Source organism: Pan troglodytes, chromosome 5 (assembly GCF_028858775.2).
Source record: "Pan troglodytes isolate AG18354 chromosome 5, NHGRI_mPanTro3-v2.0_pri, whole genome shotgun sequence".
NCBI classification, from domain to species: Eukaryota; Metazoa; Chordata; class Mammalia; order Primates; family Hominidae; genus Pan; species Pan troglodytes.
In genome coordinates this window covers 167,629,804-167,650,138 of record NC_072403.2, presented here as the reverse complement: position 1 = coordinate 167,650,138, position 20,335 = coordinate 167,629,804, and positions in this window count along the sequence as shown.

Genomic DNA, 20,335 nt, shown 5'->3' with positions numbered 1-20,335 from the left:
ATGTCACTCTCTTCAGTTTATCACTCCAGGAGGGAGTGTCTGATTGACCGAGTTCAGATCTCATGCCTGCACTTTGGATGTTCCAGGGTGGTGATAGAAAAAATATGGAGAACTGAGCTTCTGTGGAGTCCTTTGACTTCTGTATAATAGGAGAGAACTTCTTTGATATGCCACCCAAACAAGGTTTCAAACAGTGGAGGGAAGCTGATGGCCTAGAAGGAAATCAGGGTCTCCTAGAAGAAGGAATGAATATTAAGTGGCCAGAAATGTCCACACATAGTAGATACTCAAATATTTCTTGAGTGAATGAAAGACTAAATGAGTAGGAAAAAGTGAAGAAATGAACAATTGAACTGTTGTAAAGGAGACAGCAAAAAACCATATTTTATTCCCTTCCTTTCAAATGTAAATCATAGAATGGCAACTATAATCATAGTAAGAATTAAAATATTTCTTATCATTGACTCAGAGGCATTCCAATAGTTTTCTGTAAAGTAAATTTATGCCAGTCGAATCCTATCCTCTAATTTACTTTCTTTGTGAAATAAGGGAAAATGGACAGCTTATTATATTGATTCCTGAAAATCTTAAAAATGAAACAGATTTATAATAATAATATATTTAAAAGAAGGATTATAACTTTTGTTTAAAAGGTTAATAATACTGCTCACCATGTTAAGAATTATGTTTTCCAACACATTTGAATAAAGTGAGCTAATATTCTCTCTTTTTTAATAGTGATGGTAATTTATTGGTAATGCTATTATTAAAATTATGCTACAAAGAATCACATCTTTTAAAATCTTTATATTGCTTTATTGCTGAAATGTCTTAAGTCATTTTCCCATCCTGATGGTGACACCTGGGTATAAGAGTGATAGAAGAAGAAATGGAGCCTACATCACATAAGGAATTGGTAATTCTTTACAAATCACCACCCAACGAGAGAGGTATGTTATAAAATATTAGGACGGTACATTATCAGACAGAAAATTTGTGTCTTAATATGTGAGTTACTTAGGCTCCAATTTATTTTAATAGAATTTCTATTATGCACTAAGTCCTTGTTCCAGAAAACAAAATGTAAGTTAAAATACAAAAGATTGATGGAGGGGGGAGGAAATTGGCCATATCTAATGGGAAAGGAATAAATATAGAGAGAACAGCTGAATCTTACTGACCTCCAAAGATATCTATCTCCACTGGGGACACCACACCCCAAATAAATGGGGTATGATCCCCTATCCTCTAAGAATGTACTTTTCTGAGATTTTCTTTTATTTGCCTCCTTTTCAATGTGGTAAAATTCGGCTTCTGCTGTAAATTTTTCATTCTGCTCCCAGACACAGATATTGTAAGTAGCCATCCATGCAGTTGCTCAAGTGATCCTTGCTTCCACTCTGTCCTCACTACTAACAACTCCATTGCCAATAAGGTTTAGTTCTGCGATTTTTAAATTTTTCATTTTTCCTCTATCATTCTTTCCTAGCCCATGCTCTCTGCATTCCTCTTAGCACTGTTCTTGTTTTCAGTCTTGCTCCCTCAAATTCATTCCCAAATACAAATTTGCTTATACCACTCTCCCATTTTAAATGCCTCTGTGCATTTCCACTACCCCTAGAATCAAGTCCAAGTTGCCCAGATGCCTGATGCATGGTGTCTCTCCACTGTCCCCACTGAACTCTTCACCAGAGCTCTCAGATGTTCACTCCTGCCTGACACTGGTGCCTGTTAGAGCTTTCCTTATTGATTTTTATGGGACATGGTATTGGTTCAAATAGATGCCGTGGCAAGACAGGAAAAAGCAATTATTGAAATTCTTGGGACTCAAGGAATCCATGCACCAGACATTCCTCATTGCTTGGGCACTATCTTTAGCTCAGTCACCCATTTGGCATTACAATGTTTGAACTGATTTGAGGACTGCAAAGTCCCCATTACTTGGTGGTCAATGAGGTACTAATGATTTCCTTAAATCCTAGAACCTGAATTAATGAGTTAGCGGCACCAACATGCCACTTACTTTTGACTTTTCTTAGATTATCTCATTTTGTAAATCTTTTGATTCATCTATAAACAAGCAGGTATGTAGAAAATAAAAGAATTAAAATACCCAGCAAAAGTTCTAAATAGTTTGGCAGGACAAGAAGTATTTCTATATGTGGGATAAATGGTCATCTCTTTTACCACACCCATATGCAGGGGGTTTAAGAGTGAACTTTAAGAAAACAATTTAAAATCTGAAGATGTATTCCCCTGGTGGAGGATCTAGGTTGTCTTTACTTCTTTTTTAAAAAAATTTATTTACATATATATATATTTTTTATTATATTTTAAGTTTTAGGGTACATGTGCACAATGTGCAGGTTAGTTACATATGTATACATGTGCCATGTTGGTGTGCTGCAACCAGTAACTTGTCATTTAGCATTAGGTATATCTCCAAATGCTATCCCTCCCTGCTCCCCCTGCCCCACAACAGGCCCCGGTGTGTGATGTTCCCCTTCCTGTGTCCATGTGTTCTCATTGTTCAGTTCCCACTCCCACCCATGAGTGAGAACATGTGCTGTTTGGTTTTTTGTCCTTGCAATAGTTTGCTGAGAATGATGGTTTCCAGCTTCATCCATGTCCCTACAAAGGACATGAACTCATTCATTTTTTACGGCTGCATAGTATTCCATGGTGTATATGTGCCACATTTTCTTAATCCAGTCTATCATTGTTGGACATTTGGGTTGGTTCTCTTTACTTCTAAACAAACAAGCTTTTCAAAAGTACACATAATGTAATTTCTGAGAAATATTACAGAACTTTCTGAGCTATATGCAAAAAAAAAAAAAGTAACTAAAAATTCTGACAAATCTATTTGGGTTTAAAAGGTAATAGCAGCTCTTGGCTCAGCTAAACTGTTAAAAGTCCTTATTGCTAGAACTCTTTTTCATGCTGAATAAGTGGATGCATTTTCACAGATTCTCAGGTTTCTCTCAATAAAACTGTTTGAGAATTCAAAAACAGAGCTTCTTAGTTGTAGTTCAGAATTAATTGTTCACACTAGATTCAGGCTAATTCGAATGAATTTCTTTTTCTTTTGGCCCAGTATAGTTATTGTTTGTTTCCAAAAAAATAATATTTCCTTATCATGTAAAACACAAAGACAGGTTCAATCAGAAACTACGATTTTTAGAACAATCACAATTTTCATTGATTTATCTCCCCAGAGCTGAGAAAAACAGTTCAGTGTTTTCTGTCAAGGCAGCAAAGTGTGGATTTTGATTGGACATAGAGGGAACAGTTCTGTTTCAAGATCTCATTAAAAGCCACCTGCTGCCTTAATAATGATAACATAATTATAACGCTATTTCCAAATTTGGTATTACTTAGACATTGTGGACAGAAAGAGAAAGCTGATTAAAACTGTCTAATTTGAGACTAAGGTAGCAATTTGTGGAAAGCGTGTCTTGCTTGTGTTTGACAAATGCAATAGGAAAATACCAAATATATATTTTTGATTTGGAAAGGAAATGAGCCTAGTTATCCAGCCATAAGCCCATGCCATGGTATCACCTACAAAACAGCCCTTTACTTCCCCTGTTTTATTCTTCCTTTGACAGGAAACTTTCCTTAATTTTTATTTTTATACAAAACCAACTAATGATTTTCTAGAAATGATTTTTTTCGGGAAGAACTGAACTGGCTCTATCCCAAGATAATTATTTCAATAACAAAGGCGTGGAGTTGTGACACAGGAATAAATTAGGAATTAAGTAGGGGAATCGTGGAAGAACTTGTTGTCCCAAATGAACAATTGCACTAAAACTTCAATGAAGCCAACATTGCTTTTGTATTGATGTGGCAGACCTTATAAATAACACAGAAGCAATAATCAATGGATTGTCAAATCAACTTACGCAATATTTATTAAGTGCAAGGCACTGTTTTAGATACTATGAGTGGTGCAGAGATTACTCTTTCCATCTATCTCAAAGTTTTATTCCCTCCAAGGTGACATCCAAAGCCACTCAACACCACAGCCTCGCATCTGTCTGACCTCCTCAGCCTGGTAAGTTGACCTCCTGTGCCAGCCATCACACAGCCCTCTCATTTCTTCATGATGTTTGTTCACTTTGGTTTTTGTGCAGGTCTACACTTTTTTGGATTCCAGAAAGTTCCCTCCTCCCCCACCTCCTTCCACACACTATGACTTTCCATTCTTTGGTGACTCAGCACTCCTCGGAGCACACTTCTCCCTCCAGCTCCTCCTCTGGATAACACCAATATCATCTTCAAGACCCAACTCAGAGGTCATCTTTTCCAGGGACTCCCTCCAGTTTAGAACAAGTGACTCTCCCCTGTGCTCCCACAGAAGCATATAATCCTTTCATTATGATATTATATTAATAATGACGGCGAATGTTTACTGAGAGCTTATTGTGCATTAAACACTGCTCTAAGTGATTTACATAGGTTAATACATTCAATTCTTACAATAAGCACAAGAGTTAAAGAACTGTTACTTGCATTTTAGAGAAGAGGAAACTGAGAGATAAGGAGGGTAAGTAATTTGCTCAAGGCCTGTACACAGGTAGCCTGACCCCAGAGCCCACTGTTAATGATCAGGCTCCACAAAAACATCGATCTAGGCAGAGCAAACCTCTATGACTATGGGACCCTCCTGCTCACTCTCTCTGTCCATGTTGCTACAATCTCCTTTAGGGCAGAGACTGTGTGTAATATATCTTTTTATCTCAAGCATCTATGGCACAGTGCTAGTCGTAGTATGTGCTTAATAAACATTTCTTGAAGTTTGAGTGAAAACAAAGCCCTTCAACTCAAGCAAAGGGCAAGGTACACCTATATGAAAAATAGAATACTTATCACGTGTTTAATTCTTACAGCTTTTCTTTATCTCCTTTACAACAGTCTCATACATATGTTAACAAGATATGCTCCAAACTATATCCCAGTGAGGCAAGCACCAAATTGACTAGCCTTTGGTGTTCCTGGAAGCTGCACTTGGCTTTGATAATCTACAGTCATTTTTCAGGTAACTAATGTCAAGTGGGAATGTGTTGGAGTAGAGGTGGGCTTAGCCATTTCAATCACTGTCAGAAGTGAAATTCAGGGCGACTAACAGACATATATCCCTTGTCTTTTACTGGTGCTGTGAAAATTGATCTCTAAAATGCTTTGACTTGAGGTGAAAGTAGCTGTATATCATAAAAGCAGCCTTGCAAATATCCTTTCACCCAAAGTAAGTAACAATTTTCGATGGGCAAATAGGAAAGAAAAACTTATCTTTATTTTATGATCTTTGGCTATTGGAGTAGAAAGCAAGCTGGAGGAACTGTTGTATTTCTGTTTGTGATCGCTCGCTCATCTGGATTACTTCTTTATCTTGTACATTTTTTTTTATGATTTCATGCATCATCAATTTACTCATCTTCTCCCCTTCCAGGCTTTAATAAGCTCCACAAGAACAGAGATGATGCCCAGGGAAGCCCCTGGCACGCAGCAGGTACTTAATGCATACCTAAAAGAATATTGATGGATTTGACCTATTTTCCTAAATAGGTGTCAGTTACCCAGGATCAGCCTGAAGAGCAGACCTAGGGGGTCCCTTTTCCTTTAGATAATAAACAGCATTCCCAACATCTGAGATGACAGTGAGAGAAGAAATTGGATTAGGAGTGTTGATAACGAGTCTGCAACTTAGAGGAAAATTCACACATTCACATGCCCGTGTTCTGGAACTCATTCTCAACTGAATCTAGTAAAGTAGCATTTGATAAGCACATATCAAAAGAAGGCCTCGTGCCATATTGGAGAATAAGAGGTCGTCCCAGCACCACAGCCAGCTCTAGGGTAGGACGAGTGAAGCCCTATCCTCGGGCACAGAATTTAACAGGGTTCCAATAAACTCTCCCTAATCAAGGTAAGTACTCATCTAATGCAAAATTTTTTAAAAAACAAAATTAATGCAAAAATCAATGATGAGCAATGTACCAACATTTTAAATAAAGACAGGATCAGAAATAGGACTGTGTCAAGCAATATTGGAGCCTGAGGCAAAAAGAAAATTCAGTAACAGTGATCCTTTCTTTACTTAAAATACCGAGATGTTGCTCATTACAGATTTTTTGCATTAATTTTGATTTTTAAGATTTTACATTAAAGATGACTTCCTTTGCCTAGGGAGGGTTTTTCTTGCCCCTTACATGCATCAGGATACTGCCGCGGCCGTCTCACCCTCATCCTGGCCTTGCCCAGCACATGAGGCTCTCACAGGGAAGTCAGACACTGAGAGCAAATGGCGCTTATTAAAATTAAATGATCTTATGGAGGAGTGCTGGGGATGCTGCAAGAGCTCAGAGCACCTAGTCCATCACGGGGAAATGGCAACCTGGGAGTTGCTACAGAGTGAGTTGGGGTTGAGCCAGGGCACCCATGAGACATCAGCATGGTGGGTGGAAGGGAATAAGTAGAACATGATGAGGCGAGGGGCGCCATCACGGTGTGCTAAGAGAAGCCCAGGCCGGTGGGATTCATCAGAAGGAAACCTGGCCGGGCAAGGGGGCTCATGCCTGTAATCCCAACACTTTGGGAGGCCAAGGTGGGCGGATCACCTGAGGTCTGCAAGTTCTGGAACAGTGTGGCCAACATGGTGAAACCCCATCTTTACCAAAAATAGAAAAATCAGCCAGGCGTGGTGGCGGGCGCCTGTAATTCCAGCTACTTGGGAGGCTGAAGCAGGAGAATCGCTTGAACCCAGGAGGCGGAGGTTGCAGTGAGCCAAGATGGTGCCACTGCACTCCAGCCTGGGAGACAAAGACTCTGTCTCAAAAAAATAAATAAATAAAAAGAAAGAAAAGAAGGAAGGAAGGAAGGAAGGAAGGAAGGAAGGAAGGGAAGGGAAAGGAAAGGAAGAAAGAAAGAAAGAAAGAAAAAAGAAAGAAAGAAAGAAAAGAAAGAAAAGAAAGAAAGAAAGAAAAGAAAAGAAAGGAAAGAAACCTGAGCAACATGGTGGCAGGGAGTGGGGAGGCTGAGAAATGAAGGCAGCTTCCGGGTGGCCTAGCTTGCCCCATGGAGGTTTCAAACATCCGGCTCCCTGTTATCTCCTGGTGCCCTGGATTTCTCACTGCCCTTTTGTGGCTTGGGATTCCAGCTGCAGCACAAACCCCAGACCCATCAAGGGTTCTGTTTTCTACACCCAGAGAGAGCCAATTCCCAAGACAACTAGCTCCATGCTAAGGGAGCTTATGTTTGGGCCAGTTACACCCTCTCCCTGTCAATTAGGGAATATATTTTCCCTGCGGTTTTCTAGAAACATCCTTAATCCAGAAATGTTCCAGAAGTGGGAAATTTGCTCAATGTTGCAAACTTGAGGGCAGGCGCAGGCTTAGTGTATCCACCACAAGACACCCAGAGGTCCTATGCAAACAGCCTGTGGCTGGATCCTGTGTTCTAGAGACAGTGGACACCTGAGAGTGAATTCTTTTAAACTATCACTGAATGAGGAGTAAGCACTCAATGCAATGCCACGAGTGATATGAGAAGAGAAAAGAGATATGCAGGACATATCTCTTCTCTTCGTTTGGGGAGGTGTGAGACACACTAGTGGGATGAGACAGCTTAAGTGACAATATTACTGGTATAGATAATGAGGGCCGTAGCATTCGAGGGATGGTTTAAAAAGATCAGTGATGATACTCAGTTTATGTTCCTAACACTCAGAGCAGATTATTAAAAGCCTTTCTCATCTGGTTCGCAGGCCATGTCACTAACCTCATTTCTTGATGCCCTACATCACAGCCTTGCACCCATTCCTCAGTCTGCTCAACACTCCCCAATCCCCATGGGTCAGCCATGGCTTCACTCATGCTGTTCCTTCTGCCCCCTGAGCCCTCTGGGAAGCTCTCCAGGCTCCTGCCCTCCAAAGTGGCAGAACTCATCCCAGTGCCCTCTAGGACTCTAGGACATGCCCTCAGTATGATTCTTCCTATCAGGACCATCACACTCATTGATGCTGTTTCCATTTGTTGTTAATATAACTCACCAGTTTCTTACGCTTTTCATATATTGAATGCCTGGGATAGCACCAACTGAAACAAAGTGGTTTGGTTAAGTTAATTAATAGACATTAGCAAAGAAAATTAAAATGATTGACATGTTACACTATTAAAAGGATGAAAGGGGTTAAATTCATTGAATGTTTTCGTCTGGAGAAGGCAAGCTAATTTACTAATAACGATTTTCTGAACGTTGAGTGGAAAAACCTGGATTGGCCTTGAGTCTCTTACAAAACCAGCAAACTCTTCACAAATAGCGTTACTCTCAAAGCACAAGATAGGTTCGTGGGAGATGTGTCAATATATAGTGTATTACTCAGGGCTCTCTAGAGGGACAGGACTAATAGGATAGATGTATCTATGAAGGGGAGTTTATTAAGGAGAATTGACTCACACAGTCACAAGGTGAAGTCCCACAATAGGCCATCTGCAAGCTGAGGAGCAAGGAAACCAGTCAGAGTCCCAAAAACTCAAATGTAGGCAAGTCGGCAGTGCAGTCTGTGGCTGAAAGCCGGAGGGCCCCTGGCAAACCACTGGTATAGGTCCAAGAGTCCAAAAGCTGAAGAACTTGGAGTCAGATGTTCAAGGGCAGGAAGCATCCAGCACGGGAGGAAAATGGAGGCAAGAAGACTTAGCCAGTCTAGTCCTTCCACATTCCTCTACCTGCTTTTATCCCAGCTCCACTGGCAGCTGACTAGATGGTGCCCACCCAGATTAAGGGTGGGCCTATCTTTCCCAGTCCACTGACTCAAGTGTTAATCTCCTTTGGCAACACCCTCACAGACACACCCAGGGATAATACTTTGCATCCTTCGATCCAATCAAGTTGACACTCAATATTAACCATCATCTATAGCCTATTTTTTTTTTCCAAGCATCCACCCAAATCATGAGAAAGTTTAAGGTGGAAAACTAGGTTGTCAGGAATGTTACGATATGAACACCAAAGTCAGGAAACAAACACAAAAAGAGTTAACAGAATTTAAAAACCACATTTTAGGCTACATCTTTTCTTCCTTCTCCCAAATGTCACAAGCCAAGGGCAAAATGGGAGTCTTTACTTGAAATCTTCAGTCATTTGTCACTGCTTTATTACAATATTAGCATTGTTTAAAACACTGATGTATTTTTTTTTTTTGGCCGTGAAAATGGATGTGTAAGTGCACAAAGACCATGCATATGATTAGCATAATAATGGGAAACATGTACAACGCTCTGGCTCATCTTGACTTCTCTGACCTTCAGCACTTTAGCTGGAGTTAGAAATGGCTCTGGGTGTTTAGCCTTAGTATGCAAAGGTGGGTGGAGATGGCATAATTTCTTGAAATCATTGCCCTCGGAGAGTGACAAGGTGTAAATTTCCAAAATGTTTGAAATTTCCATCCACCGGCTGAGTTCTGATGTGTTGCAATGCGGAGAGCAAAGCTCTAGTTAAGGATTTATCTCAGGCTCCAAAGCCGCAGGCCAATGAATGCCCAGCGCTGTGAAGGTGAAAGGCACAGTCTCCAAAGCTAAAGAGCCATCCACATCAATTTGCAGCCAGCTAAGTGGCATCAGCGGTGGGAGAGCTATTTACACTCCCTTCTCGGCTGAGAATGATGGTTCTGTAACCAGGAGGGAAGCCAGGGAAATTGACAGGGCTGTTCAGAATATAATGGTCATTTATGGCTAAAGTACCCCCATAACAGTGGGCCCCTCACTCCCATCTGCAGAATACTTGAGAAACTTGCAATAAAATACATGTTCACACCAAACTCAGCCCCCTCTAGAGACTTTCTGCAAAATGCCCATTCACATTAAAGCACCTGATGGCATTTGCTTTGCTTATCCAATGGGACAAAGCCAAGGGACCTTCCTAAATGTTGTCCTCCCCCAACAGATGCTGATAGGAAGGGTTCAACCCACCACTGACAACTGGATTCTTATCATCTCACAAGGAAGAGGGAGAGAACTGGGAGGAAAATAATTAGACAACATTTATCATGCAATTCGTGAAAGTACTGTATTTTGCAGCAATGTAAATTATAGTATTGCATTATCAAGATAATAATTTGTTTTTGTGACAAGAAATCACACCATTATGTGTTGCATCTGTATTATTTTTTAAATTAGCCTTTTTAATTACAGAGATAAATTATGTATGTAAGAATCCCACTTTGAAAATTTTATACAACATGTCATCTAAAATCCCATTAACTGTTGGAATCTACTCCTCTCATCTCTAAATGCTCCCAATTGTAAGAATTAACTCTTTCCTAGGTGGCCAGGAGCCCTGTGGCACACTCCTGCAGCTTGACTCCACCTCACCTAGGGACAACCCTGTTTGTTCAGTTACAGGAATAAGGACACCTCGGGGTCTCCCTGCAGCTCTGCCGCAGGCTCCACCCCAAGTGAAGCTGTTCAAACTTGAAAATGTCTCTGTAGGGTTGCCCTTCTGCCTTCATTTTGTATGCCCTGAGAGAAAGCTGCTTTTCTCTCCCAGTTATGATTCCCTGAAGATTTTCAGATGTGACAGAGGTCCAAAAAGTGAAATCAATATGAAGTAAAGGTTACCATTATAGGTGATTGTCTCAATCTAATATGTTTTGTGGCAGCATAGACTTGGGAACCCATCATACCTGGGTTCAAGTTCTGGCATGGTAAATAACTTCCCTGGGTCTCAATTTTTCCATCTGCAAAAGAAGCACAATAATAATAATTCATATAAAAAGTAGGAATTAAATAAAATAATGTCTATAAAGCACCAGGGCAAGGTCTGGAACGTAACAAGTATTTGTTACATGAGAGTAGTTATTCATATTCCTTTGTTTCAAAGCAATGATTTGAGACTAAGTTCAATCCAAAGTTCATCTTTGGGTTTCTTTAATTTCCAAATGGTCCATATCAGCTTCATAACTGTACTTGATGCTATTGATCAACAGAGGATGAGTTTAATATAGCCACCTTTTTTGAGCCAGAAAAAAGATAATTTGGAAAAGGTATAAGCTTAGTGGCCAATGAAGCACCTTCAGACATTCCGACCATGATTAATCAGTTGTGGGCACAGATGATGTCAATTCCATCTTCATCTACCGTCTTGTCACTGTTTGCCTCTACAGCTTGGGCATCAGTACCTTGCAGTCAGCAAAGAACAGAACAAAGAAGAGATATCTCCAGAAGATGACTCAAGAGGGGAGAGCATGCCTGAAAAGACACATCGCAGATCATCCAACTACATACTTGCCTAATTTTTCATATTGTTTTTGCCAATCCTGCCCTTAAAACCATTTCCTGAACTTTCCAAAATGCATGGCCCACTTTGAGGAATAGTGACAAACTGGATAGGCCATGAGATAATACAATTTACTTCTACCCCTGCCACGTATTCTTCCAGTTAGTCAAAATATCGGATTTCCTCCTCAATCCTCTCTTCTCTATGAAACACACTCTCCCCAGGTGTGAGAAGAGAAAGGAAATTAGTAAAATGTATGTTCAAAATTAGTAAAGTTAAGTTCAATTGCATTGCCAGAAATAGGAGCGGGGTGGGGAGGGGATAAGACAGCACAGGGGGAAAAAAAAACATAATCAAAGAAAAACATGCATTTTCAGACATAAAGAGCTGCTTTGGGTCTGAGGATGTATGTATAAAAGAGGGACTTAGATCACAAGAATTGGCATTCAAACAAATAAAAATGTAATTACATGAAGAAGAGAACAGGCAGAATGTACAAAACTTCTCATACTTTGTTTTCAAACAAGAACAAAACCTGAAATGTAATTTTCAATGAAGAACGGAAAGAGAATGATCTTTGTTTTGCTTCTCATGTTGGAGGTTCATTACTATGGGAGAAGGTAGATTGTCTCATCCTTAAGAAGCAGAATTATTTCAATACAAGAATCAGAGTTAAAATGAAACTGATGTATTCACAGAAAAGGCTTGAAGTGTAGGTCAGCCTTAACCACAGATTACAAAACGGAGAGGAAAATATGCTGAAGGAAATGAGAAAATGAGGTTGACCAAGTTATGCCTGAGGAGACCCCCTCCCCACTTCCAAGAGGATTGCTAAGTTCTCCAAGCTCTAAGAAGTGAGTTTGCAATTAAACAGGTTTGTTCTTATAGGTTCAAGGACGTAAACAAGACAAAGACATTAAAATATAATCTGTGTCACTACAAATGATGAGATAAAGATTCAACCAACAATCATGATACGGACCTGAAAACTTTTTATTTTTTTTGAGACAGAGTCTCACTCTGTTGCCCAGGCTGAAGTGCAGTGGTGCGATCTCAGCTTACTGCAACCTCTGTCTCCCAGGTCTAAGTGATTATCTTGCCTCAGCCTACCAAGTAGCTGGGATCACAGGCACCCACTACCATCCCCGGCCAATTTTTGTATTTTTAGTAGAGACAGGGTTTTGCCATGTTGGCCACACTGGTCTCAAACTCCTGACCTCAAGTGATCCACCAGCCTCAGCCTCCCAAAGTGCTGGGATTACAGGCTTGAGCCACCATGCCCAGTCTGGACCTGTAAATTTCTGTGGTTTGATACATTTCTGACTTTTTGCCCACCTACCTCTTCTGATGTTTTGCAGCCCACAGGTCAAATCCAGCCTGCCACCTGTTTTTGCACTCCCTACAAGCAAAGGATGGCTTTTACATTTTTAAGTGATTGGAAAAAGATCAAAACAAGGTAATATTTTGTGACTCAGGAAAATGATATAAAATCTTATTTCAGTGAGCACAAATTTAGTTTTATTGGACTCAGCCACACCCATTTACTATGGTCTGGGACTCTTTCTCACCACAAGAGAAGAATTAAGTAGGTGCAGCTAAGACCACATGGCTCTTAAAGCCCAAAATATTAATATTTACTATTGTGCCCTTTATAGAAAGTTTGACAACCTGCGACTCAGAAAAAAAGCACAGGCTTCAGAATCAGAACATCAGATTCCAATTCTGGCTCCATCACTACCATACAGTTGTCAGATTTTGATAAGTTAACTTCTCTGAGCCTCGGTTTTCTGATCTGCAAACTGAGGTTCACACCTGGTTTGTAGGTTTCCTGCATTTATTAGACATAAGGCATTCAGCTCTGGCTCTGTTGCACAGAAGGTGCTCATGAATGGCATTCATCACTTCTCCCTTTCTTCCTGTCCTTCTCCACGTGACTTTATTTCTCCCACTCCCAAAGTTAAGCATTCCTTAAATTTATTCTTTAAACCTCCATCTTGATACTCTGCTCTAGACTTTCTCCCTGGGGCTTCTCATCATTCCTCTTGTCTGTAACTCTACATTGAGGCAGGTGATTCCCATATCTGCCACTCCAGTTCTACTTCTCCTCTGAGTTATTTATGGAATGTCTTCCCTGCTCTGGGATATCTCCACTTGGACATCTCATGAGCACCCCAATTTCAACTTCTAACAAAACAAACATATCTTCTACCTCATGAATTAAACACACATAAAATAAGATCAACATAATATAAACGCAGGATTCTGTCCTACTGTAGTCGCCATTGGCTGTCACCAAATTCTAATAGTTACTGAGATGCAAGAATATTGAAGGCACGTTTCACTCCCCACCTTCCCAGCTCTACTTTTTTGGTTCCTAACTGAGTGGGCCCCTCCTGTCCATCACAGCATTCCTGGATTAAGCTGCCTAAAACACAGCTGCAATCACACCATTCTCCTACTTGAAAACTTTCTAGAGCTCTCCATTAAGTATAAATCCTGTAGACAAGTACAGAAGGCACCCAACAATGTCTCCTGCCCTATTTTTTCATACTCACCTCCTTCTACTTTCTTTCATATGCGCCCTACTCCCCACAAATTTGACTATTTGCTTTTCCCAGACATGTCTTCCCCCTTTCCCCAATGCCTTTTCCTTGCCTAACCTACCCTATCCGCCAGGAGTGCCGTTTATTCCAGCATGACCCAAACCTACCTGTCCTTCAAGATTCTGACTAAATGCCACCACTTCGATGAAATTTCCCTGATTATTTGGAGTTATAAGTAATCTTCCCCTCCTCTGAAATGTCATGATAACTGATTTGCTGCTCTCTTATGGCATAAGTGACCTTCTTTCTTGGATTATGAGAAAACCCTGTGTCTGCATGACTATGTGTAGACAGGAGCAATATGTGACAGCAAGTCAGAGTGACTTCAACCTCATTCCTGCCACTCCCCGGCTATACAGTCCTCAGCAAGTTAGTTTACCTTCCTCACCTCAGTTTTCATACCTGTAAAATGGATATAGTAATGCCTAGCACATAACTTACTGGGAGAATTAAATAAGATAATGTATATAAGGCATCTGGCACAGAAGCTGCCATAGAAAAATAGAATTTTTATTCTACCTTCCTTAAAAGGTAGTGTGTCTTCACTGAGTAGAGAATCAAGCAGCTGATGTATTTTTCATGAAGGAATCTTCTCTGAAAATGGCCTTAAAGTAGGTAGTCAAAAAACATTTGTTCTAATAAACTGAAATAATGATGAGGTTTTAATCAAATGCCAAATGGTATTTATATGAACTCTGGAGTATAGGTTGAAAATAAAATTGAGTAACTGTGAATATATAACTTTGAAAATCACTTAGAATAAAGGTAAGGATATTAATTCTTTCTGATTTCTTGAGCTTACTAATTAACAAAGGAAGATACTAGGTAGTGAATTAATGAAATACAATATGACCTTGGCAAAAAAAATTCATTATTAAATTGATTAAAACAGTTCTTCATTGATACAACTCAGAAAAGGGTCCAAAGTAAATTGTTGCACTTCCAATGATCATGGTGCACTTTAAAGATCAATGTATTTATTTGATCCAGTGGGGAATCTGGATGGATACTGTCAGGTACAAGAGTCCTTCGCCTTTCAGCCTGAAGGGTTTCTTCATAAAATACTGGGGTCACAGCTGGTATGTTTTCTTGGGTTCGTTCTACTCCTTGCCATAAGAAAGTGAGGCTGATTCACGAACTTGACACAGACTTACGAAGAAACATTATTTTCTAAATTAAAAAGACAGAAGATGATTTATTTACTTAGGGTTACAGAAGAACTTCTCATCTAACATTAGCCTGAAGGGCTGTCTAAAGACAGATACATTGGGTACTCAAAGGGCAAAAAGTATAATCCAGAGTTCTGAGTATACACTGAGCTGTGCGATTGTACCTTTCTTGCAGTTGATCTTGTAAATCAAAATTTCACACATCCAGGATAGATTTTTCAGATATTTAGGTTTACATAGAATTTGCCATAGTTCAGGTCTTTAACTATTTGCCAACTGATATTCTGCTGCCAACTTACTGTAGATTAGTTAACTCTAAGGAGGCTGAAGACAGTGTCATTACTACCTTTAGCGAAATCTCAAATGGAATGAACTCCCAAAGGGAATCTGTGGTTGCATTTTTAACCTTCAATAATTTTTTTAATGTCTAACTGTTAAAAATAAATGTCTTTCAGTTTAGGAAAGGAGAAAAAGGGATGCCTTCTGCTCCTTTCCTAAGGAGAAGGGATGCTTTGGAAATAGCAAGCCTAGGAGTCGGGACACCTGGACTCTAGAGCCAACTCTCAGGCAGATGAATCAAATGACTCCAGGTAAGTTCCTGTTAAGTGCCTTGGAGACTGCTTGGATAGTGTGGGAGAAATGGCATTATTTTCTGAAATATTGAAAAGCAAAAGTGGATGTAATCAAGGAAAAAACAAAACGAAACAAGAATAACTGATCCTTTATGTCTTCTGGGAGGATTCACTAGTTCATTGCACCAAGGAGCCTACAGATATAGAAAACAAAGTCTATGAAATTTGGAATGATGAGAACAAGTGAAGTTAGTAAGGTTAGTAAGGATACACTAAGCCTGGATCCATGCGGAGTGTTTCATATGTAATTTTCAAGGCCTGTAAGGTAGCCCCATTTTACAGATGGAGAAAAGAAACTCCGAGGATTACTTGCTCAAGGTCACAGAGCTTCTAAGAGGCAAAGCATAGATTCAGATCTAGATGTAATGGTCATACAATATTGCCTCCCTTGTAGCTGAATATGTAACATTTAATAAACACTGTTAGGGACAAACCGCCCCAAAAACTTCTTGGTACTGTGGACACCCCCCTCCCAAACCTCTCCGTGCCACCCCTCCCCTTCCCCCAAGCCTTTTTACATTTATAAGCCCTTATCTAGGCGCCACGGTGGAGCCAGCAGACTTACTTATCAGACCTTGCTGCCATGAGCAAACTCCAATTACAAACCATCCAAACCACACAGGGGGAGGTCGTGGGAAGCATAAACAAACTTTACCTACACCCTCGTGTACCATAAACGTCACAAAGTGATATGTGGCAGAATTAACCAGCAAACAACCCCAGGGTCTCTCTCCCCCATATAAACCCCTCATTTTGTAAGCTCAGGGCTGCCTCCTCTGTCTGTAGTGGAGCAGCCTGCAGGTTCAATAAACTTACTTGCCTGACTTTGGGTCTATTCTTCCTTTCTCTCAGCTGACCTTACAAACACTAAGATTTTATTTAATTATAAAATAGAAAGCTTTCCTTTCCAATTGCCAAAGCTGTCCACATCCTAGGATTTTACTAGGTGAAAGGTAACTGTGGTAAGAGAGAAAGTAGTTTATATCTGAAGTTCTTTCCTGAGAAATAAAGTCCCAAATGTGGAGAATTGTTAGCAGGTCAAGGAACAAAACATATTTTGGAGATTCAGCTTGTTTTTGTGTAACTGAAGACATAATTTATTCAGTTGTATCAAAACATAAAATAGTGATACTAGAGCCAACTCTGGTATCAAAATCATACTCAACTCAAAGAAAAAAAGAAAAGGCAAGTTAAAGAGTAGTTTGAAGTGATTTAACCCAAGAATCATGGTGCTCAACAAACTCTGAAAGTCATCATGCACAGGACTTTCATCTTCACCATGCATCCTTGTGTCTAAAAATACTTGCTGATGGTTCTTAGGACTATTCAAGATGCCTCTTGAAAAAATACTAAGGATGCATGTTACAAATGCACGTGTCTTAATCAATGCTTAGTCCATTAATACATGTGACTCCTGTTTATCAAAAATGGCCTTCTGAGGGTATAGATTCTGTCCTTTTTCCTGTTAGAGGCTCTGAAATTATGAGCACTTTTTTCTTCTGTATTTAAAAAGCAGACAAGCAAATGTTTTAAATGCAGCTAAAGTGATCTCCCTTTCCACATTCTATGCAGATAACAATACCTTCATAATTAAAGTACTATTATTACTATTTAATTGTCTGTTTCATTGTTTAATGAATAGGAACTAGTTAATTATGGTGATAGGGAAAGACAAAGGACAGTTTTCCAATGGGGGATGCGAAGCTCTAGTTTTTACAACGTGGGCTGAAAATTGCTTTATTTCTACTTCTGAACATCAGAACCCAGATTCACACATCCTTGTCAAATTATAAATCTCTTTCAGCATGATTTGAAAATGTGTTTAAGGAAGACTTTTTTTCTAATTTTGCATATTTAAATGATAGCAAATTTATTTCTTGATAGGTTAGAACTGGCTATGCTGGATTCATTCATCGAACAATTCTGAGAGTGAAAAAGCCAGAGCAGCTTTTTAACAACTCCCCAGCAAGGGCAGTTTTCAGGCATGTGAGGTCAAGAACTCACAAAATACACTGAAAGAATAAGACCGATCTAGCACTGATAAAACTCATCCTGGCCAGCTGTCTGCACTGGGGCTTAAAGCTCACTGTTGCTAGACAGGATCTGGACCTTGATGCAGAATTCTCATTGTTGCCTCAGGCCACCAATGGCAGAGTTATACTCATGTATTTCCACGTCTGTGGGTACCATGTTGAAAGACACTTTCATGTTTGCACAGGGCTTTGCAGTTTTAAAAACCACTTTTCCGACTATCATTTTATTTGATCATTATAGCCCACGAAGCATGCAGGTCAGATATTATGTGCATGTTCCAAATTAGGAAACACGGCCAAAGAGGTTGAATGGCCTGTCTTGATCTTGTGGCTAATAAGTAGTACAGATATCTCTTCAGACCTTCTAGAAAGATGGGTAATTACATAAAGGAGTTATCAACATGACATTGATGATTGATGTCGATGTTTTGCCAGAGCAACAGAGCAGGGAACAATAGGTAATAGAGTGCCTACTTCATGAGTCTAATCATCATCATGCAGGAAGATGTTGGGAGTCACTCTAAATAGTGATATACAAAACTTCGCTAAAATTTTGAAACATATCTCAATGCAAAATTGTTCTCTGATGGAGATTCAATCAGAAATATACATATCTGAGCTGACTTTATTTTCTAACAAGGTTTGTGTTCACACATACGAGGCTACTTCTGGATAGGAGATAGGGAGACTAGGTAACACTTCTGAGGACATTAGGGGAAAATATTAATTTTATTATGCAGGGAAAAATAAATCCTGTAGGGTGAAATTATGTTTCTCTTTTGTTTTCCTCAGTGGCACACTAGAAATGTTACCAATATATACACACACTCAAGGCTGCCACCCTCCTTCTATCAAGGCTGCCACCGCTGCAGACTTACCTTTTCCTGTTCCTACACCCAGGCTGGAGCTAACACATGTCATACTCGACAGATGTATCATAATCTCCTACATGAGTAAATGCCAAAAAAGGAGGGGAGAAGGTTGGAAAAAATCCAATACTGTAACATGTACTTATTAAGCTGGAGTTTCTTTAATGAGAAAGTCTTGCACATTGTCAATGTCACTAATACAAATTTCTTTATTTAGCAGCAACATCATAGAGAAAATATGGGAAATTTTTGGTCCCTAATATTGATCTCCACAGGTTTTTCATCTGACATTTTCTTTGGCGCAATACATATTTGTGTGCAATATTGATTTTAATATGTTTCTTTGCTGCTAAAAAGTTTGGTATTGTGTTTATATGTGTAATAGTAAGTATTAAACTAGAGGTTTCATATTGATTGTTCTCCACTCCTGCCAAATACTATGTGTAGAAAATATATTTCTATCCATTTTTGTTTTCTCTACACTGATTCCATCCTTTTAAACAGTAAGAATTCAGAGGTGATGGTTCCAGGATGGCTTTCTTTAGCAATCTGAGGATTAAAATATGGTTACAGAGATTTATTGGCCAATCTTAATACCGCATGAAAACCAATTCTAGTGGCATTATTATAACTTTTATTATATGGTACAGCTTATTGTACCTTACAAGAAATTTAGGCAAATAAACTAAGTTAACACCACAGAAGTATGGGAAGCTTATGCAGATGTTAGGGTATTGTTTGATATTTGTTTAATGACACTATTATGTATCTAAAATATATGTTCCCTAAAAGTTGATGTTTCTGATTCTAACCATACCTGTAACACAGTCAGATCATCCATTGCCAGGGATGTTCATCTCTGCTGCCTAAAGCATAGGTATATTGACTCTGTCAACTCAAAGTTTAGAAGCAAAGTTGGTATCATTTGTCTGTATTTCCTTAACTAATTTAAAAGTGTTAGGAATCAGCTTGGGGATAAGTGGTCTTTAATAAGTAGCAACCTATTTGAAATCTATGGGAGGCACAGTGACAAGTAAATTTAGAGAAGAGATGTATATGCAGGTATGGAGCAAATTATCAGCAGGGAGCCAAGCTCTCATCAAAAGGAGGAGACAAGGAAGATAGGCAACATCGGGGAGAATCAACAGCAAGCCTCCATATGGACAAGAACCACACTGGGAGAAATGAGAAGTTCCAGGCCATCAATGAGCTGAATCTGGGACATAGGCATGAGAAAAAAAAGGACACTTTCATTTGCTAAAATCAGGATGCAAAGCAGCATGATACAATGCCAGTAGAGTACCGTTTAGAGCTCCATATATGCTTAGGATGTATATGTGCCCTAGTCTTAGGGACAGGATAGATCCTTGAATTTGCCAAAGTGTAAAACATGCAGTTGAGAGTTCAGTGATATCACAAGGCTGTAGGAATAGAAAGGCAAACAAGTTCCTGGCAATCCAGGTTGGTGCCTGGTTTTATGAAGGTCCTTTCTCTTTTCTTTTTATGATCTTGTGTTAAAAGGAAAGCACTGGTTCATCTGCCTGAACCTAAGGCACACAGTCAAGACTGATGAAATCAGGCACTTGAAATAAAAGATAGTCTAATTTTAGGTTAAATCTCATGGATTTTTATGACTGAGATATATGCTGTCCAGAAGACCTTATTGTTCTGAAAAAGGTGAAGTCAAAAATAGTGTTAGTAGATTAGGGCTGGAACAGAGAAGAAGCAAAGACAGCCTGCAAGAAGAAAGAT